Source organism: Pocillopora damicornis, chromosome 10 (assembly GCF_964200805.1).
Source record: "Pocillopora damicornis chromosome 10, jaPocDami1.2, whole genome shotgun sequence".
Taxonomy (NCBI): Eukaryota; Metazoa; Cnidaria; class Anthozoa; order Scleractinia; family Pocilloporidae; genus Pocillopora; species Pocillopora damicornis.
Window position 1 is genome coordinate 8,916,474 of NC_142679.1, and position 22,943 is coordinate 8,939,416.

The 22,943-nt window shown below is 36.6% G+C and overlaps 1 protein-coding gene and 1 long non-coding RNA gene across 2 annotated transcripts in view; both read left to right on the forward strand.

The window, feature by feature from the left end:
• Positions 1 to 22,943, forward strand: part of LOC113682156 (allatostatin-A receptor) — a 52,682-nt gene that overhangs the window by 16,871 nt on the left and 12,868 nt on the right. The window lies entirely within an intron of this gene.
• Positions 2,708 to 18,858, forward strand: LOC149038804 (uncharacterized). The gene is made up of 2 exons (XR_016180508.1): positions 2,708 to 3,711; positions 16,998 to 18,858. It is a non-coding gene; the product is annotated as an uncharacterized LOC149038804 (long non-coding RNA).

Consider the following 22,943-nt stretch of genomic DNA (forward strand, 5'->3'; position numbering starts at 1 on the left):
CTTAAAGAAATCTGTAGAACTTTTTTCGACGACCGTGACGCTGTTTACTAATGCAAGCAGAAACCGAGTGGACGTTGAAATCTAGTTTCGTAAGCGCGATGCTATTGGAAGATTGTCTTCATCTTACTCTATACCAAAAATCGCTCATAATCTTTTGCTATATCCTTAAAGCAAAGTATACATTTGAACTCGGACGCTGAATTGCAAATTTACCCGAAATTCACTTCAATGTTGTTGTTTATTTCGATAACCTTCACGCTATCACGTATTATTTCACCAAAAAAAATACTATCAAGTGACGTCACGGAACACGATTAGTGTCAGGTTTGCGTAGACGTTTCCTTGCTTCCGCTTCACCTTAGGGGAAGGGTACGGCGCACGTAGGCTATGTGACTGGCAGCTGGAGTGGAAGATCCTTTCCGGATCAATATTTGTTTCTGGGCTACCGAGCTCGATGTCGGATCACTCACGGTTTCTGGGAAACCACTCGATAAACGATTTTCAACGAGACTCGTTGGATCAATGAAGCGAGCAAATGAAGCTACCACAATGCAACGCAATCGGAGTGCGTACACCGCCTTCCATTTGATATGCATTTGGACTTTACAAGGAAGTCTCGTTGATTTATCTATTTATATTTTCGAATTTGTAAGATGTTCTGAAAAAAAAATGAGAGGTCGGGGAAACATGTGTAGCATCTGGAGGTATTTTTATTTTTCAATTTAGTTCATTGTTCCATACATGTTATTGTAACGCTCCAGCCATTTTTAAATACTCCGTTCCCAAGCAGCAAACCACCACCGCCGCCATTTTGTCCGGCATTTCTGGCAATGAATCCAATTAATGGGGAGGAGTCAAAAATACCTTCTGACGATGCAACTGCGCAACCAATAGCAAGTTGTTAGCAAGGAAAAGAAAAATATTTAGAAAAAAAAAACAAAGGAACAATGAGGATGGGACACAGTCCGTTGCTAAGGTCTCCGATAATTCCATTACTGTTGTCACCAAAAATTCGATTGATTACAAATTCGTACTCTTCTTTTGTCACAGTTCGTCATGCCTTTTGTTCTGTGCGCATAACTTTCATCAATATTCTGTTACTCTTTCCTGCATAATTGCCTCTTGTTTATGTCCCTTGTAGTAGTCTTTTCCGCGGATTTTATTCATTCGGATCAACCGTTGGTAAAATTTCCGCACAGCCCCATACTATTGTAAAACAAATCTGTTTTCCCAATGGCGATGTATTGTTTTATTCATTGTTTTCTCTATCCAAGAACTGAATGCATAATGTAGTATGGGGCTGTGCGAAAATTTTACCCAACCGTTTAACTATTCGAACCGTCTAACTGTTTCTACCGTCTCTCTCGATCGCTTTACGCCGCTTTACGTTGCTTTACGTCGCTTTACATCATCTTTAATTTGGCAGTTGACCCACATCTCATGAGACGTTTGTAAGTTTCTTTTGTTTTCCTTTATTTTTGTTTTCTCGTTTGTTAATTTCTTTACCTTGCAATTGAATTTTGACAACTATAACGTGTAATCCATTTCTTGCAACCGGTTACGTATTTATTACTGAACTTCGTTTCGTTTAGCCATTTTGGAGGTGAAATTGGACATGTAACGAGCATTTGTGGCTACAACACTGATGTACAACCCTATCAATTGGAGCTTCCTTAACAAAGACAAATATATGTTGTAAAAAGCTAGAAAAAGCCGTTGGCCATCGAGCAGTGGTCAAGTTATTCTGTACCTCACCTCAAAAGCTATGAAGGCCAACCTCAAAGCTAGCCTGAAGCATTCGCCGGACCAAGTCGTTCTCTATGTCGGCTCAAATAACCTTAAATATAAAAGGTGTTGCAAGATGCTGAATCGATCATAGACAAGTCGAAAATTCATCCGACGCCACCTCCGCTATATCGAGGCTTACTTCCAAAAAGGATGAATTCAATAGAGCGGTGAAAGATGCCAATAAACATCTAAAGAGCTAGTGCCGTCAGAATGGATGGAAACTTATCCAGCATCTAAAGATCACAGAGAATGGCCTAATCAAGGGAGGACTGCATCTTAGTTATAAAGGTAATCAAAACATTTTTAACAACTTTAACGCGCTCTCCGCAGATTTCCTGCGTGCTGCGTGTGTATTAAATCCAACAGTGAATCCCGTATACTGAACGAAAGTGGTAGAGAGGATCCAACGTAGGTTTGGCAGGCTGCAGGATGAGGCTTAAAATCGAGGCAGGATGTGGAATACGTTGTTGCTGTACTAAATGCCACTTGCTCATAAGGATTTTTTGTAAGGTTTGGAGATTTGGAACTGTTGGATAGTATTGTCGGTCAGCACAGGAAAGGGCTTGAACTTTATTACAAAGGATATATCTCTATTATCAAAATACGATGGAACTACAATTGATAGGATTTTCCTACGATAAGAAAAGCGCAAATGTAGTCATGTGGAAAGACAAGGAGTATAAGTACATCTCAAGCGCATGAAATAAACAACAATAGGGAGCTCACCATTCTTCGCTTACGAAATGTCAGCCGAAAAGGAATGTTGAACAATCGTGTACGGTGTGGGAACAGGCCCTCTAATCAGCATTATTTATAAATGAATTCATAATAATAATAATAATATTATAAACGAACTGGTTGACCCATCCTAATATATTGCCTACTACCACGCAGCGCCTACGACTAAACGTATTTATTCTACATAGGAAGTAGAACGTGTGGGAACAGGCCCTCTAACCAGCATTATTTATAACTGAAATAATAATAATGACACTAATAATAATAATAATGACAATAATAATAATTGCAAAATTTATGTAGCGCCATTTCCATTTAGCCCAATAGCGCTTTACAATAAGTAAAGAAATAGAAAACCAAATCTAACCTGCTTATGATGAACAAGTATGTGAATACATGATTTAAGAATATCTCATAGAGCACTATTAAAAACATATGTACCTCTTGCGAGGGCCATATCTATTGCTCAGAAAAATAAAATAAAATAAAATAATGCACAAAAAATGGCCCTTCAGGAAAACTCGCTAGGCACTAGGGTGGATAATTTCTAATTTTAAATACAGCGATTATCTATATCTTTTAGCAAGTTAAAAGTGGGGGCATATAAATCTCCAACGAAACAGAGTTACGCTTAGTCTTTCGAGTCCCAATGAAGCCCAAAATCCTTTAAAATTACAAGGTTTCAATGATGCGAGAGGTCTGAGAACTAATTTTACCTACTCGCTTAGCCTCTTGATTGAAATTTACATTAACGTGTCGGCTTGAACAGCTGTTTTGAGGTAATAAGGTTAGCATCGTAGCAATCGTAATGTAGGCAGAATCTTTTTGTTAAGTCTCTTGGGTTTTTACGAAAGAAAATTTGAAGCTCTTAACTCGGAGAATGGGCTATTTTTGGTGGAAAAATCACCATCTTTCCAAAGTGCCGGAGGGTTGTTCACGTCTCTGATCTTGGAAATCTTGTACTGCGCTGGTTGACTCTTGACTTGGGAAGCATTTTCAAGTAAAGATTTCATGCCGTTAGGGTTTTAGCTGGTGATGGGAAGGGTCGTAATGAAGCGGGGACGGCCTCACGAGGATGAAGACCTCGAAGAAAAAAGAATATCGAGTGAGTTCCCTCCAGTTTACAGTGTTTGTGGCCGAAGGCGAAGTCTGGGGAACATACGGACACTTGGTGAGCCAAACGAGGCGAGTCATCTAATATTTGATAGATCTTAAATTTATTCGTACAAACATTCTAATTCTTATGACAGGAGCTTATGTGTTGTTTCAAACTGCCCCCCTCCTACCTGGTACGACTCATGTGCATTTGACTGTCGTTCGTGCCAAGGGAGTAAGGAATTAAAAAACCTTACCCTCCCATGGTGGTTAATTTAAAGCGGAGGTGTCAAGTGTTTCTATAGGGAGTACAAGTGTCTTATTTTTAGGGTCAAGGAGTTGAATGGTATTGAGTTCGCTCTTGTGAAAGAATAAAACATTCTTAAGATGGGCAAGGAACATGCTGCCATGGCTTTACAGAAGTTTAAAGACGACATTTAATAGCGGTAATACAAGTAGATTTGCTCTCACACTGCAGTGATGCACTCTGTATGAGAGTCATCAACATTACTATGAAAGGTGACCATTTTGATGTAAGGCCATACACTGTACCTTCTTTTTTCGTCACCAATTAAACAAGTTTTAAAGTTTTTTAAAATAGTCAAATCAATTGCTTCTTAATGAGTAGAAAGTAATAAATGTTCCCTGATCTTGCCTTCTACAAAACAAATAGGTCCACACTGCTTTCTTGTGTCTTGGACAATAATAATAATAATAATAATAATAATAATTAACATTTTTAGAGCACCAAACTTATAAAAATATTCTAAAGCACCTTACAAAATATTCTATAGAAATATTAAAAGAATTAAATGATAAAATATGAAAAATATGAAAGATATTAAAATGTTAAAACAATTAAAAATGTTAAAACAACTGAAAAATGGCTACACTGACTGTTTTGAATTTCAAGCAGCAGTTTGTTCCACAGAAGTGGCCTGGAATGGGCAAAGGTGCGATCAACAAAGGTCTTGAAATTAGTTCTTGGGATCTTAAGAAGGGCAGAAACGTAGGTGATGACCAGAAATGGAGTGTGGCTGCAGATATTCTTCTCAGTGAAGATGCGATAAGGCGAACGAAATGTGATCAAACTTTGGAATCCTAAATATTAATTGAGCAGCATTGTTAACCACCCTCTGGATACGATCTGTCTGGTACTAGGATGCCAAAGAGAAGAGAGTTACAGTAGTCCAAATGTGAAGTCACAAATGCATCAATAAGAGTCTTCGTGGACTCAGGACTAAGGAATTTCCTAATTTGGCAAATAAGATGAAACTGCATGGTTACAGTTATTCTGCGGCATAGGTCTGCTTTGAAGGTATGCTGAATGGATGTTGATGGTTGCATCAGCGTGCTAAAGTTGACTGGTTTTCAAAGAAGTTGTTTGATAGCCTGTTTAACAATTAGACATTGTGCTCTGAGTTTTCTAAGTAATTAAACCTTTTTTAGCCATGTGGTCACATAGTTTGAAATGGGTAAACAAGAATCAAAAATGACTGCTCAAGTATGTGTTTCAGATGATATCTTATAGATGAAACTGGCTCTTCTATTGCTGAAACTTTCATCGTCACAGGTAAATCAGCGCTTTAAAGACTGTGGTATAAGAAATCGGCAACAAAGGAAATATAGTTTGTAATTAAGATTACAAACACCTCAAGCTGGAAAGACAAACTTTTGAGTAAATGATCTTTCATGGTTACATCATGCAATATTCCAAAGACAACAAATGCTCTGTGAACATAGAGTCATAGTATCCCTGGATAGCCTACCTCAAATTTTACTTGAATCCATGTCTGGAATTTTTTTTATTTTCAAGATAAATTTATGGCATTTTCCCTCTCTTTCTTCACCCTTTTGGAAGACTTAAACATGCTTTTTTGCCCAGCCTTTCAGCATTTTCTGTTGTGGCCAGAACCACAGCTACTTAATACCACCTTGAATTTGGCACTTTGATCTTGAAAATTCCGGTGGAATTATTCAATTATTGATTTCAAGGCTGAGGCACGTGTGTTGCTGATGGTGTCTCTGTGATTGGTTTTAAAAGGTATAAACTACTTCCGGTCTGAGGGGGGGGAAATTGTGGACTTATCTTTGATGTTGGATTAACTTTGGCAGAATTCTTAGCTGGATAAATTTTTGATAAATTTAGTGGATTTATCAGGCACAAAATATGCACACAATATTACATTGCAGCTAGTAAGCTGAATTACAGAAAATTTAAAGTAATTTTGGAAAAAATTTAACATTATGCATGGTCCTTAAAAACTACTATACATGGTAAAATTTGCATTATAAAATCTATGTTTATTAGTATCAAATTTACTAATTAAGACTTAGTTTATGTACAACTGATATTTACTCATTGAAAATCGTTTATGACTAGTTAAAACTAGGAATTGTCTTTTCCATACACAGATGGCATAAAAGAACATTAATTTTGTATCTGTAAATTCTTGTGAGCAGTCTTTGGAAGGTTTGAGTTTTCCATGTTCAGTACTTTGGTAGGGGCTTGAGTGGTAGCTTTAACCTTGGCATTTAAAGCAGACACATGAAGGCTCCCCCAAAGGGGAATGTAAAGAATAAAAAGGATCACTAGGCAAAGATATGTATGAACTTGTAAGTGTGGCAGAAGGGATTGCCACTTTCAGATGAGTTTATGGTATTAACTAAATGTCTTCATGATCTACCATTTGCTCCTTAATAGCCTCAAGTCTCCAAGTAGGGAGATTGGTTGGGTGCATTAATTTCTCATCTGCATGTTTGGCCTGAATTAGAATTGCTTTGCTTGCTGGTTAACTTGAACCTTCTTTGCCTTTGTGTCCTTCCAGTCTCCCAGAGTAACTATGCAGTAGTTTATTTCCTCTCCTAGAAGTCTATTCTGAGTAAACTTGCAATTAATGATTATAAAAGCTAATTATAATGGTTATTAGGAAAGTACAGACTAAATTACAAATAAAATTATTTAGAATTACGACATGCTTTAAAATCCACAAGTGTAGAAACTAGTGAAAATTGAAATGTTTTAGTTAAAATATGGTGGTCTTTGATGATATCTTGGGCAGTTAACAGTTCCATGATAAAATTGTAACACTGCAGAAACCACAGCACAGGGAATCACTTTCACATCAGGACATTTATGCTTTGGGCACTGAGCCCAAACCAGAGAATTGATGCATTCGTTTCAGTTCTGTGTAACTTAACATTACAAGGCTGGGGTGCAACAATTCCACAAAAACCTGGGGCAAGCAGTTATCCCTTTATCGGTCAATGTTCTTGTTGCCAGTCAAACCAGGAGTTCTTGACAGGGGGACAAAATCTGTGTTTCTTTGCTAAATCTCCAACTTGGATAGAGTGGTGTAAGATGCAATCAAGTTCTTTTTCATGGTGTAAACAGCTACATTTATCTCACTATCGGATGGATTTGAGGTTGACAGAAAGTTATGAGTAATGGTTAGACTTTACTTTTTTGTCTGAGGTGGCCACGCTTTCCAACTGGCTTTTTCATGTGAAAAACACTTCTCTCAAGGAAATTGTAGGGCATTAAATATACAGAACCAGCAGAAAGCAAAAAATTATTGATTAAATTACTAAAGTAATTTATAGTAGAGCAAACATTGCCAAACAATAAATCAACAACTATGTACCTACTGTCTTATACACATAGTCAAACAGAAACTGTACAACAAAATTGAAACATTTTTCAGAGAACTGTTCAGAACAATTGAAGTTGACCACATGTTAAATAATAGAGATAGTTGAGGAAAACAGGCTTAGATATACTAGCTTATATCCTTTTCTTTTAAAATCCCTTTCTTCATCTGAGCTTTATGATCAATAGTCTGATAAAGCCAAGTTGAATCTAGACTCAGCAACTGGTCGATCAATGTCAGATTTAAAGAAAGATGACCTTATTGATGTATCGGGTGTTGTATAATCATAGTAATAATGATAATAATAGTAATGATAATTGTTATTTGTACTAATTGACCAAAAGCACCTATCAAAGTTGCTAATGCACATGTAAATTACATTATAAGTTTAATATTTGTTAATTCAGGAACAAATCTGAGGTGTTTGAAAGCTAAAAGGAATGACTAAATGAAAATGTCTTAACTTTACTCTTAAGGAAACTTAAGCATGCTACAGTTCTTATTTGGTCTGGTAAATTGTTCCAGAGTCAGGGAGCAATGACTGAAAAAGTGCAATTTTCATAGGAGTCAAGATTATCCTCAGAGACCTAACAATTCCTTGTTGGTAGAGTGGAGTGGAGTGTCCAAGGCATATTGTTAATTAAGGAGTCTGCATCAACAACTTTATTCACAGGGGGTGTTTCTCTAGTTTGCCTTTATTTTCTTTCTATAATGGTTTAGGACTTTTTACTGGTCATCTCAGAGGACAATGAATACTTCAAGAGAAAAGTCTCTGCAAGTTAGTTGTCAGGTTGATTGTAGCTTGCTAGAAATCTATCTCATGAGCTCCCTTTCAAGACATGTGCCTCACATAAAACTATACATAGATATACATATAGGAAGTCTGTGATCGGAATTTTCCGTTGTACATTGCTTGATACGTAGAAGTAGAGCACAATATGTATGAGCATAGGGGAAAAAACAGAGACTACCTTCATCCCTACGAGCCTGTTTTGTGATTACTCACTCATCAGGGGATTTTATCATGAAGAATATTCATAACCATCATTTATATAATTTACAAACTTGCATAAAGGCATGGTGGGAAATTTCAATGCTTTGTTCAACTGTTACACAGTAATTGTTTGTTTCTGTGGTGGTATGAGGACACGTGTTCATTACGTTTATTGAGTGATGATAATTCAGGTTGGTGGATGATAAGTAATTTTTCTTTGAGGCAGAGGTTGCATCTTTTGCTTGCGTTGTTGTAGGGTGATCTTGATGAAAGGAAGTGCCATAAAATAAAGTGGTCAATGTTATTTTCTTTAAGGGTTCAGATATGTTTGCCGAGTTTGGTAGAGTTTCTGTGTTTTGTGTGTTGGAATGATGTGGTGTGGTTTCTGTATCTAGTCTTGAAGTCGTTTTCTGTAAGTCTGATGTACGTTTCAGTGGTGCTGTTGTCCTTACGTGTGATGGTGGCTCGGTAGATTAGTGATGACTGGAGGCAGTTTCCGTTAAGTGGGCATGTGTTCTTCTGTTGGCAGCTGCAAGTTTTGGTGTCTTTTGTGTTGGTGTTATTTGCGGTGTCATTGAGGGGTTTGGATGAATTTAAAATGCGTTTGTTGTGGTTGTCGATGGTCTGCTTAGTGTTACTCATGCAGTTGTATCAGGTTTTGATTGTGTTACAATTAAAGATTCTTTTAAGTTTGTGGTTTTTTGGGAAGTGCTTGTCTTCTATGGCAAGGAATCTGTCTCTGATATTGGTGCTAACATTTTTGCTGAATTGGGGTTTGTACCAGAGTATGTTGTTCCATTGACTGTCTTTTCATTTGTTAGTTATGGGTGGTTCATAATTTAGAGTGGACTGGTATCTGCATTTGTCGAGTGCTTTTTTATATGGAGCCGCTCCTCCATATCAAAAAGCACTTGATGAATGCTTTTTGTTATGGAGGGGCGGCTCCATATCAATAAGCACTCAAAGAATGCAGATACTGGTACACTCTACACTACAAACCACCCACAACTAACAACCAAAAAGCAGACAACAGAACAACATATACTCTGGTACAACCCCCCATTCAGCAAAATTGTCAGCACCAATATTGGACACCAATTCTTTGCCCTAGTAGACAAGCATTTCCTGAAAGACCACAAACTTCGAAGAATCTTTAATCATAACACAATCAAAATCAGTTACAGCTGCATGAATAACACTTAACAGATCATCGACAACCACAACAAATGCATAGTAAATTCATCAAAACACATCAATGACACCATAGATAACACCAACACAAAAGACACCAAAACTTGCAGCTGCCGACAGAAGATCACATGTCCACTTAACGGAAACTGCCTCCAGTTATCACCAATCTACCAAGCCACTGTCGCACATGAGGACAACACCACCACTGAGACTTACATCAGACTTACAGAAAACGACTTCAAGACTAGATACAGAAACCACACCACATCGTTCTAACACACAAAACACAGAAACTCTACTGAACTCAGCAAACATATCTGGACCCTTCAAGAATATAACATTGACCACTTTATTTCATGGCGCATCCTTTCATGAAGATCACCCTACAACAGCGCAAGTAAAAGATGCAACCTCTGCTTCAAAGAAAAATTACTTATCTTCCACCAACCTGAATTATCATCACTCAAGAAATGTAATGAATGTCTATTGTGTAACAATTGAACAGAGAATTGAAATTTACCATGACGCCTATTTGCAGATTTGAATAATAGGCATGGATATGCATATTACATATATATATGCCTTGTGGTTTACTTTTGCATTTATGGGAATAACAGAAATTCAGGAGATGAAAAGATGGCAAAAAAAGGAGATTATCCACTAACATCTGGGTTTCATAACACATTTTAGAGGTGACCTAAATAGTTGAGGCAAATTAAGTATGCCTCCTTAAAGAAAATGTTTGAATTTGGAAGCAAAATGTTTATTACATGAGGGCTCAAGGCTGTTCATAGCATTACGCAACTGTGTGGCATTGCATACTAGTGGCCGTTTCTTAAAATAGGGGGAACCTTGTCCCTGCAGGGCTGGGGAGATGTGTTGAACTACGTAGTGTTTGTCAGCATGAGAGTGGCAAGTTTTTGTGCATGGTGCTACTCATGTATGTCATCCATGTAAAATTATATCATTACCCATTCCAAATAAGAAAGTAAAAAATTGATAAAAGCTAAAATTACAGTAGAAAAAATCAAAATATAGTTTGGAATATCTATACAAAGACAAGTCTAACCCCTTGGTATGACTTTATCTTCATTGCAAACATGTAAATATCAAGATATCAAGACTAATAAAAAGAATTCTTTGGTCAAATAAATATAGTTCAAAGTATTGATTTAAAATCTATTTACATAGCCCTGACAGTGTTTTTCTCTAGGCATAGGTGTCTTATTTTCATTAGATTTGTTTATCATTACTACAACTGTGTCATTCTATTAAATCTCCAAGGGGCATATGCATTACTGACAATGTATGGTGCACAGCATCTAGTTCTCTTTGCTCACTTTTACAAATTTTTTTCACTTGTTTGCTTTGATTTACTGACCTTCATAGATTGCTGTCTAAATTGCATATGAAGCAAATTTTTGTTTCCTTTTTCTGACTGATAGTTGTATTTAAAGTTTGAAATTATTGGTCTCTGTTCCTGGTGACTCAGTGACCATTTTTACACATAAAATGTAATACTTTATACACTGTTGAACATTACAAATTTAAAATACAAAATACTTAGAACACTGAGGAATAGTTCAAATGAAGAGCCAGGAGGCTAAATAGCCGCTAAGTTTGGATTGGGATTTTGTGACCGGGCAATATGTGTTGGTCGGCATACAGGGTAAAATGCTCAGAAAAGCAGGCTTTGTTTTTGATTAAAACTTTTCCATTTCTGTTTGGGTGGCACTTCTGGTTTCAGAGTGGGACTTTCAGTGATGACTTCAATGTTCCCTTAGAGAGATTCTCTATTGTTTTGTCAAGGTCAGTTTTATTTTCTTTGCAATTGTTTGTTCTCCAGAGTTGTTGCACACTCAAGATTTACATAAATATTTTGGGAGCATATCTGTTGTTGTATCCATGAATACTGCTTGCATATTGAAAATGATTTTTGAGTAGATCCACTTAAGCAGGCCTTTCTGCCATAGATGCAAAAACTTTAAAGCATTGTGTTAATACAAATTATTTACTGTTAGAATATCTAGAATGTTGAGCAGATGGAGGGTGCTATCTGTTTGTTTATGCAATGTACCAATAACAGTGTGGCAAAACTTCCTCATGTTTGTTCTAAAGTGATTGATCAATAATTGCCAAGAAGATGCACATGTAAAATGCATCTTCTGCTCTTCTTTGTCAACCAGTGTTTAGTTGGCAGTGTGGCTGTCACTTGGGATTGAGATTGACAGAGTATTCCGTGATTAATCACAGCTATTCTCTTGAGGGAAATGGTAAGTGAGTTGGCACAACTCTTGCATCTCCAGCGTCTGAACAAGTCATGTAAAATACCATCTTTCTTTTGTTGTATTGTGAACCACTAATTACCTGGGGAGTAACTGAGTTGATAAAGGATTATGTTAAGTGGGAAGACAGTATTGAAAGGAAAAAAGGTAATTTGCAAATCCTAAAAGGTTTCTCTCAAAAACTAACAGAACTATACCTATAAAGGTCTTATATAAATGAATACTAATTGAAATAAAATATTCTGATGGATGTGGTCTTTTGGCTGAGTTGACTGAATTTGTGAGGAAGCTGAATCCATGATTTACCACATTGGTTTACATCAGTAGCATTCTTATGAACCTTCAATAAAATTTTCCCTAAAAGAAGTTTGGAAAATTTGACTTCAGATGATTTGAGGTCATTGAAGCTATGTTTCTATGCATCATGACTGCCTAACTGCTGGAAAAATTGCCACCTCTCATGAGGGGTATATTCAGTGCCTAAGAAGCATCCTTTGGCACATGTTGATTTATTGAATTTTGGACCAAAAACCAAAAAAACTGAAATTTGAAGTTTTTCCAATAGGAGCTGGCAAAGAAGTACACATTGCTCGCACAAAATGCTTTCAAGTTGGAGTCTAATGTTTTATAAACAGTTACAAATGTAAAAACGATGATAAAAATGCCTTTGTTCATTCATTAATCTTCTCCAAGTTTGGACCATAACACTTGATGACAATTCTTTTTTTAAATTTTCCCTACATTGTGATTTTGAAGATATCTCTTCCTTGCCCATTTTTTGATGTATGGAGGCCATGACTATGCATGATTGTATTAGAATATTAATAGAATCACCCTCATAAAATTGTGAAGATCCTGACATCACTATTCAAAGCTGATGTAATACTTGCCAATCAAGCGAAATATTTTCAGCTATAAGGGGTTATTTGAAATGTGCAGTAGTACATCATCATAGAATGATGAACTTGTTCTATGCCACTATCCAGTTTTTGTTCGACTGTGGACAGTTTGTTCTGACTGGTTTCCAAAATTGGACTTTACTTAAGTTTGCTCTTGGCTTTGTAATTGACAGGAGAATCTTAATTAAAGTAATAAAATATACAGCGTATCACAATGCTTGTGTAATCAGACTGTTGTTAGGATACTATGATATTTGCACAATAACCAACAACCAATTTTTCAAGTGTCTGTGAGTGCATGGAAAAACACTTTTGCTTTCCCCAAAGTTCATTAACATAGTGAGAAACTTAAACGTTTTACCCTTGCTTTTGCTTATTCAGTTTGCACAAGTCTTTCACCTGAGGAGATATGTGGACTCTATACTTGTTGTGTAGCACTTGTTATACTTGTTGTGTAGCACTGACAAATCAAAGGTTAATTATAAACGTGAAATGAGGTTGCGTTTGATCAAAAGGATATTCTTTATTGATCATCAAATCATTTTAGATTGTGTTAAAAAATGAATCAGTTAGGGAAAAAGTTATTATAAAGATATAAGAAAGTAAGAATAAGAATTAAAGAAAAATTATCATTATTACCTACATTACAAGAGTATTTAAAAAATGGCTTGAGAATTGAGGTTACCAATTTCAAGCAGTTTGAGCTTTTTAAAGTAGGAAACACTCAACCTCTGATCCAGTGCTCTGATCAGTGTGTACGTATCAGAATGTAAACAGTTTCATTTCATATCACTCATGATAATTTGATTATATGGAGAGCATGTCAAGTTATAGGAACTAGCCATTACAAAGATGAAAATTCATCTGAAAACCAACAATGCTTCAACAGACTATGGTTCATTATCATGTTATGGAAGCATCTGTCAATAATTTGAAGGTCATTCAAAACACAATCACTAATTTCAAGTCTGGCAACAACCCAAATATTTTATTCACATTATAACACTGTTTATTCGACAATAGAAAATCAAAGTCAAAAGAAGTTAGCTAGAAAAGTTTTGAAACAAAACAAACAGGGTTTTACTAGATACCATTAGTGCAGGCCTGTTCAGCCATCCTTCTGTTACAGATATAACTGTCAATAGCTTTAGAGCAATCCACAGCAGTTTCTGTTGTGTCAACATCAATGGAAGAATTTGAATATAATCGGTTCAATCTTTTTTATTTAGCTGGATCTAATTAAGTTTCTTCCTTGCCCTACTTACATTTGGTCCATCTAATTCCTGTGGTAAAAAGAAAAGCCGAACGATATGTATGGCAAAATTCTTATTGAAGGACAACTTTATAACTGCAGTGAAGGAGGGTATCCTCTGAAGTTTCCTCCTCTGATGGCACACAGTTAGGTGGTAAAGTTCTCATCATAAATTTCATTTAAGGATACTGGAATGTGAGCAGCATCTTGCAGCACTGAACAAACAGATGCAAAGGTTTATGTTTAATTAGTTCCATTGGTTTTAATCATAATTATGTGGACAAACTTGACTTCACCGATAAATTTTTCAAGATGTTTTTTTTTTTTGTATATTAACTTGGGCTATGTTGAATATTGAAATAAACTACCAAGTCTCTTTTTGGATCATACATGTATGTGTAGAAATAATTGTGTAATCAAGTTTAATGTTGTGTCGGTGGAAACTAAGTGACACTTTGTTTAGATACTGCACCATAATGGAAGAAAGGTTGTATAACCTACATCAAATTCTAAAGAAATTGTTTGAGTTCTGGACTGATTTTTCCACCGGCAACACTTTGCTTAATGGCCTTCATGACATCACTTGAGCAAATCTCACCCTTCATTATCAACAGTTGACTTTGAAAGTCCACAATAGCAAAACCTGTGGTCACAATCTCAAACTCTCCTAGGAATGTAGTAATCGCTGATATTCTTCTTTTTGATGCAATAAGCAATGCTGTTGGGGTCCTTTTCTCTCAGGCACATCATGTGGACAAATTTGTGTTTAAACACTCTCCACCACTGTAAGCACTTTTTGGAATTGCATTTGTTTTCCACATACTAAGCCAGCTTAACATGCTCTGCCTCTCTACCCTGCATTGAATCGAGGCCTAATCCATAGCAAAGCCTCAGATGTTGCTCAATGTGCACCTCGACGGTTAAGTAAATAGAAACTGTCTCCCTCAAACGAGGGAGAAAAGAACTATACTTAAAGAAAATTGTAATCATGATAATGATAACGATGATAATGATGAGTTAGATATTAAGGCAAATGTTCAGAGTGTTGCTTAGAGAAATTGAAGATTTTAAGTTATAATGAGTTTAGAAGGTTTTTGTCATAAAGATATTGTTCCTATATAGACAACTGCTTGTTTTCTAGAGTTATTGTACACTTAAGGTTCACATTAATTTTTCTGGGAAGCATATCTGTTGTATCCGTGAATACTACTTGCATATTGAAAATGGTTTCAGAAGGGATCCACTTAGGCAGGCCTTTGTATCAAATTAGTTTATCAATAGTACAACTATATCCATCTCTTAAATCTGCAAAGGGCATAGACATGACTGACAGTGTATGGCACACAGCATCTACTTCTCTTTGTTCACTTTTACAAAGTTATTTTTCACTTAATTATTTCAATTTTTTTAATTTTTTAATTAACTAACTTTTGTAGATAGCTGCCTAAATTACGTATGAAGAAAATCTTTGTTTCCTTTTTCTGACTGGCAATTGTATTTATGGATTAAAATTGTTGGTCTCAGTTCCTAGTGGCTCAGTGACCATCTTTTTATTCATGATGTGTAATACTAAATACACTGTCATACATTTCAAATTTAAAATACAAATTGCTTGGAATACTGAGAAATAGTACCAATAAAGAGCCAGGAGTTGCTTGAATAAAACGAACAAGGGAGAAAAGAACTATACTAAAAGAAAATAGTAATCATGATAATGATAATGATGATAAGGCAGATATTATAAGGCAAATGTTCAGAATTTTGCTCAGAGAAATTGAAGATTTTAAGTTATAATTAGTCTAGAGGGATTTAGTCATAAATATAAGTTCCTGTATAGACAACTGTTTGTTTTCCAGAGTTATTGCACACTTGAGGTTTACATATCTGGTGTTGCATTCAACCTGCATATTGAAAATGGTTTTGGAAGGGATCCACTTAAGTGGGCCTTTGTGTTGTAGATGAAAGGCCTTTAGAGCATTGTGTTGATACACATTTACTGTTCGAATTTCTAGAGTGTTAAGCAGATGAAGGGCGTATCTGTTTGGTTAAATAACAGTGAGGTAAAACTCCCTCACGTCTGTTCTAAAGTGAGCAATCAATAATTGCTAAGAAGATGCACATGTAAAATGCATCTTCTGCTCTTTATCAACCAGTGTTTAGTTGGCAATGTGGCTGTCACTTAGGATTGAGATTGATAGAGTATTCTAAGGTTAATCACCATTATTCTCTGGAGGGAAATGGTAGGTAAATGGGCACAACTCTTGAATTCCCAGAACCTGGATAAGTCACGTAAAATACCTTCTTTCTTTTGTTGTATTGTGAACCTCTCAGTACCTGGCTAGTTAATGGGTTGATAAAGGATTATGTTAAGTGAGAAGACGGTAAAAAGAAAAAATGGCAATTTTGCAAATCCTGAAAAGTTTCCCTCAAAAACTAACAGAACTCCTTATAAAGGTCTTTTGTAAGTAGATAGTGATTGAAATAAAATATTCTGATGGGTGTGATCTTTTGGTTAGGCTGAGTGAGGAGTACTGTATGTGGCCGTGGAGGCAGATGGTGCGCCATTTGGCAAGGATGACACAGTCACTGCATACTTAGTTAGCTTTCTCAACCTGCTGAACAGAATACAAAGTTATGATGATAATAATTTACTCCTTGGTACCAACAGTGAAGAAGATCATCCACTCATGAAATCTTACTCAAATCACCTGAGAGAAGAAATGGAACAGATTGAAGAGAAGACATTGACCACTGAGATAGGAGAGCAGGTTGTGTTCAAATTTGAACTGATACCATCTGACATGAAATGGATGTCACCCCACTTACGAGAACTAAACAATTGTGCAACCTACTTTCCACCTTTTGCCAATGTTAATCAAACACAAAAGGGAGCCAACCATTACTTGTTGCCCAGTTGCAAAATACCAATTCGCATCTTATCAACACTTTGGGGCCAGACCACCCCTTCTGTGTTGCATTATAAGAGTGGGTTTTTTTTTTTTTGAAATGGCGCGGAAAAAGTCTGCAAACTTTTTTTTGGAGTGTAACGAGTAAGAACAATCTTATTTAGAATGTAGAATAAAATGTTTCCTTCTTTATACACAGGAATCATACAGTATTTCTCTTAGCACACTGTTACCATTTGATGATCCCCACGTGGTGAAACTATAGACTACCCATACCTGCTGGCTTGTGTTCATTGGCATAAAGTCCACCCACACTCACAGTTTTATTGTGGTTTGCCTATTCAAGTATGTTTGCCATCATTCAAAGTTGAATGTGTCGGAGCATTCATGCCAGTGTCAAGGATTGAAAGCATTTGTGTTGTGGCTGATCTCTATGATCTTAAAACTCCAAATGGTAACGAGAAAGTCATCGTAGCTGTTCCATTTGATGTTAAATTATATTGCATGTTTAAAGATATTCTTTTCTATTTTTGGGAACTTCTCATTTGATACCCTGGTCTTAAACTTTGCACATACATATAGGGTAAGACCTTGCTCCTCGATGATTGACTGTTTCAGTATAATTTCAGCCCAATGAGTGATTAGCTCCGACTTTCTCTTCAAAATATCAGTCCATTATCAGTAGGTGTAGACTATTGGGCTCAAAGGGTTGAAATCTTAAGTTTTCACTTTGTGGGTCTGACAAGTCAGCGAGTGTAGGGTACCCCTTCTATAGTCCAATGTCTAATTGCACATTTTCAGATTACAGGTCCTTAAATTTAAGGGGTCCATTGAGGTTGTTTCATGAAAGAAGTATGAATACATCTGACTTTCTCGTCCTAAAATTACCTTATCATACTGCATGCTTTGGTCATATCCCAACAATTTGTATTAACTCATTGTCATTGGTTTTTTATTGTTAGACACATGTCCAGGTATTAAGGACAATAATACATTTTTTTGGTTATCGCAAGGTATTTACTCATTTTTGTCTTCTGGTACATGTGATCAGACAAACGAGGCAATCATAAAAATACCTAACTATCAATAGCCATGCCAGTAATGTATATGGGTTGTAAGATCTTATGTCATACCAAATGTATCCTGTTGAGAGCTTCTTTCTAAATTTGTGAAATTACTTGTACAACAAACTTTTCACGTTGTGTATGGTCAAGTATAATTTTAATTGCACGCAAGGATAAGGACAGGAATGTCAAGTATATCCTTAGCCATCTAAAGCATTATATATCAGTATATCGTTCCATATACTTAGTGTATACTGCCTCATTATACCACCATATATTCGACATGTCATATAATGCTATTTGCCAAATACATTGTCATAAGTAATTTCTTTGGGTATAAAAGATTATATTATACCAAATATGTCCAGTTCAGAGCTTCTTTCTAGGTATGTTAAATTACTTGTACAATTAACCTTACACTTTGTGTTACGAAAGTATAATTTTCAGTACACACTTGGATAAGAAGGAGAGGTTTACTGAAACGTATATAATCCTTATACAACAGAATCATTTTACACCAGTATATTGCGTTGTCCACATATGTATCTAACTTAAATAGAATTTATTATTTGCAAAAGCCAGCTGTGTGAGAGTAAACACAAAATCGAGTACTGGAGAAAGGCGTACGAAGCATCATTGGAAAAATATTATCAAGAACCATGCGACGTCGTAGATGGCTGAAGAATACCTCATGGTGAAGCCTGAAGAATTTCAACAACTCGTTCAATATTAAAAAGGACAAATTACGGACAGTGCCTTACTAAACAAAGCAGGTCGTGTTGCTGCCAAAGAGCATATTATTGTAAACAATCCAAAGGTGCCGGATGCTATAGCGAATCAACAGACTAGAGAATAGTTACAAGAACGTAGATAATTGACAAAACGATTAAGAGATATTCCAAGTGTACCCACGGCCGATTGGCAGATGTAGAGTCTGAAGAAAGTGCCATGACAGAAGAAATTGTGGAAAATTTACTCAAACGCAAAGTAAAGAAATAGAAGAAGAAACTGCAAGATGACATTGCGCCCCTCAAGACACCCAAGAAGGAAATTCCCACTCCTGGAACCCCTAAAATACCAGCGTGCATGAAGAAACGAGCAAAGAAATAAGGGTTGGTCACGGGTACGGTTCTTCACTCTTCATCCAAAGGATCTGTAATTTCCTCCAAGACGTAACCATTCCATTCATGGCTTGTCGTATCTCTTATTACACAAGAAACTAACTAGGATATGATCCCTTCCTAAAAATTCCTAAATGGGATCGTGTAACTCATTTTATGAAGACCCCTCGATACCATTCACAAGAGCGGTTCTTAAATAAGGTGGTTGATGGAAGAATTCGATTTCTTTCATTATTTGATTAGGACCTCGTCAATCTCATCTCTAATATTGAAAATTGTAATCAGTAGGCAGAGATGATAAATGACGGGGGAATTCGTTTTCTTTTATTAAATAAAGGACACAACTTCTCAAGTAAAACAAAGTTCCCTTTAAAATATACACACGATCTACTAAAACTGAAATTGCAGACCTGAGATGGCGACGAAATTCTCTTGCTCCCTTTGACGCCAAAGTGAAAGTACACAAAAAGTACACAACTTTACACAGCGAAACACACACAGCGAAATTCAACTTGCTCCCTTTGACGCCAAAGTGAAAGTACACAAAAAGTACGCAATAGAGCTCGTTGCTTATTAACCTTTGCATAGCAAAGATCATAGTCAACATTGGAAGAGCAATCCACCGAGCAAGCTGATGCCTTCTCGGTGGATTGTTCCCCCTATGACGGCTATATGTCCATTACCTGAGAACAAAATGGAACCTTACTCGAAACCTTTCTAGAAAAGAAGGCAAATTTTAATCTCAGGGTGACAGTGGTTGATAAACGAATTCCTTTCTTTCATTACGTTAAGCGATCGCCGGCTACAAGAAAAACGACGTTCATTAAAAAAGAATGATCTACTGGAAGTGAAATTCCAGAACTGAGATGGCGGACAAAATTCTCTTGCTAGAGAGTTTACCTTGGGAAGAAGATGAAGAGTATGTTTCAATGAAATATGACTTTCTAATCAAGAATTTTGAAATAAGGAATTATTCTTGACACCACTCTTCACTGTATTCTTACTTTTCACCCTAAAGCTTAATCACCGTCTAGCATCCTGGTTTAATTTTCAGAAAATTATCAGAAGGACACATTTCCCACCAAGCATTCGTCGCAAGTTCTGCTTCAGTTTTAACTACTCAACATTACATTCTCCAGCTATCCAACATAATCAATGAAGAGGCAAAATATTTACCTTGAGGGCATGAAATCTCTTACCTTTTATCGCTGGCATACGCAGCATGCGTCGGGGTCGGACAGTCAGGGTGAAAATAATTCAAGAGAGAGTTTTAGATCCACGTTTGGTGTGCTCACCAAAAACGTCAAACCGCGGTCAGCAGTTTCTACTTAGAAGTTAGAAGTTTCGAGACATTACGCTTTTTTGATCGACGTCGACTTTCACCTGAAAAAAAAAAAAAACTTGTGCCGCCATCTTGAATTACGCAAAGGATGGAGGTCCTTCATTTCAAACATAAAATGTAGCTAAAAAATTGGTTTTCTAGTGTCCCAAATGGATTGTTTATAAAGAAAAGACTACCTCACATATATTTGTAGGATATACGTGAGAACTTTCCAACAGGAAGAAAAAAAGCGTCGAGGGAGTTCAACAACCTGAAACTGCCTTGCGGGAAGTTCAAACGTGTACGACAAACGGCGAGCGTGACAGCTGAAGTCTGGTCACGTGACTCCCAGACGTTTGCGGTCAAACGTATTCAGAAACAAACGTGGATCTAAGACTCCGTAATATACATTTAGCCGGCCAGTTCGATCCAGCGGACGCATGTTGAGAAACAAAGTTGTAAACGCATCTGATAAACGGTTAAGAGTAAAAAACACGAGCCTACATCGTTGTTCCTCTTTTATTCTGTCAATCCGAAAGATTATGTTGTTTACTAACTTTTGTACAGCAAATATTATTGTCAACATTTGAATTAGCATCCACCGAGTACGTTGATGCGTTCTGTTGCATTCAATATCCAATCCGTAGAAACCATTTCAACTGAAGGCCTGAACCACATTTTTTCAAAAAGTAAAGGAGCGTAAAACTAATGATACCTTTTTTTTACCACTATCAAAACACACCTCAGACTACAGGAAACTTCAACTTCGTGTTTTTGGCATAAACGTGATTTACTTACTCTTTGCTTGTAACCCAGGATAAGGCCGGTTTATTGTACTCTTTCAGCCGTCCCTCTGCTGCACTTCGCATTTCCTCATTCCTGAATCATCTATGTGGAACGTGAAAAAAAAAATGTATAGGGTTTTGTCTGATGCCAAACATAGTCTCCCAATGTAGAGAATGGATCCTGACCAGTACTTCAGAAAGAACCGGAGGTTTGAAAAAAACCAAAATGTTGAGGTTGAATAACCCCACTGAACAACCGGGATGATAAAGATTCTGACAGGCTTGCTCATTCAAGGTGTCGAGGGTCATACACATGGACAACTTGTGTGAAAAGTCCGAAACAAGAATTTTCTTCCAATGTCAGTCAAAGATCCAGTGCGCAAGAAAAAATGAGCCAACTACATCAAAGAACTTTAACTGACCTTCACATTGAAAATTGACGTGGAGATTTCCTCGTAATAATTTTTTTTGATTTACGGAGTTGTTTTTAGTTGTTTTGAACTTTGTTTCGTGCAAATTTGCTACCACTTTGTTTAGAATTTAAAAAACAATCTGAGTTTTTATTTTATTCAAATGTTGTGGTTATTTTAACAAGTTCAATATATATATATTTTACGGACGGTTTGGAATCTGGCCTCCTTTTTGTTGATGAATTTTTAAAAATGATCCCTTTAATCTTTTTCGGAAAACGTGGTGAAATACGGTAGGACGATACGAAATACAAGCTGACCTCTAGATAGCTTACCCACTGGCCTATTCTGAGAATTCGAACCAAAGCAGTGCGATTTGCGAAATTTTCAGTTCAGCGTCAAACGCAATGCCGTATTACCTTGCCGTTACTACACTATGTGTTTGTTCCGGAAAACGATGCGCCACTTTTTCAACCGCGAAAAGGTCACACTAGCCTTCTCGTGTAAGGAAAAAAAGCGTTTTTAGTGGCTATCACACTGCAAGGGTCGATAGTGAGTTTGATGTGCTTTTTCGCTTTTCTAAAACCTGATAGCGCTAAACTAAGATTTACCTTTGAAACTCCGTTACTTACAAAGATCATTTTCCATTACATCTTTCCCATAGACGGTTTATGATTTCATTAACATGCAGCAAAAAAGACTGCCACACTGTGACGAAAGGCATAAACGCAAATTGTGAGAAAGGTTTGAATGTGTCTGTTAATTGACGTCACAGAGACTAATCAATTAAACGTAATTGATGTTGCGCGCGCGGTTTTCTACTCATCAGTCGGTGAAATTAGATGACTTTTCCTCACTAAAGCTGCTTCTGAGGTCACTTAAAAAAAAAACTTAACCCATCACAGGAAAATGAACAATGACTCCTGAGCGGTCAATGATCAAATGACCACGCAGATGAAACGTTTGCTGATCAAAATAACAGTGCTTTTTATCACAATGTTTTTGATTACCAGTAAAGTAGCTGAAATTTCTCTTTTCCGTTAATGAATGGTAAAGGAGTTAGGTCATAAAGCAGTTACAACTGTTCGTATTCTTCAGTTATGGCTGGCTTGTCTAAAAACCCAAAAGAAAATTTACCTGAGGGTGCGAGAACTCGTCAAAACCCTCCAAAACTGAGCGAATGATAAAAGAAGGCTTTGCGATTCACTGATTAGAGGTTTTTCAGAAATCCTCTTATTCAATATCATCAGGCCTCTTTTCATGGTTGTATTTGTCGACCTCTCAGAATCACTCAAGTCCCTTTTACGTAACTTGGTGGAAGTCCACAATGAATTCAAAACTTGTTATGGAGATTTGGTAAATTACATTCAGTGAAAAGAAATTGAAGCTGATTTACATAAACATTCGGACAGACTCGGTTATGTCCTGTTTTTCTATAAAAGGA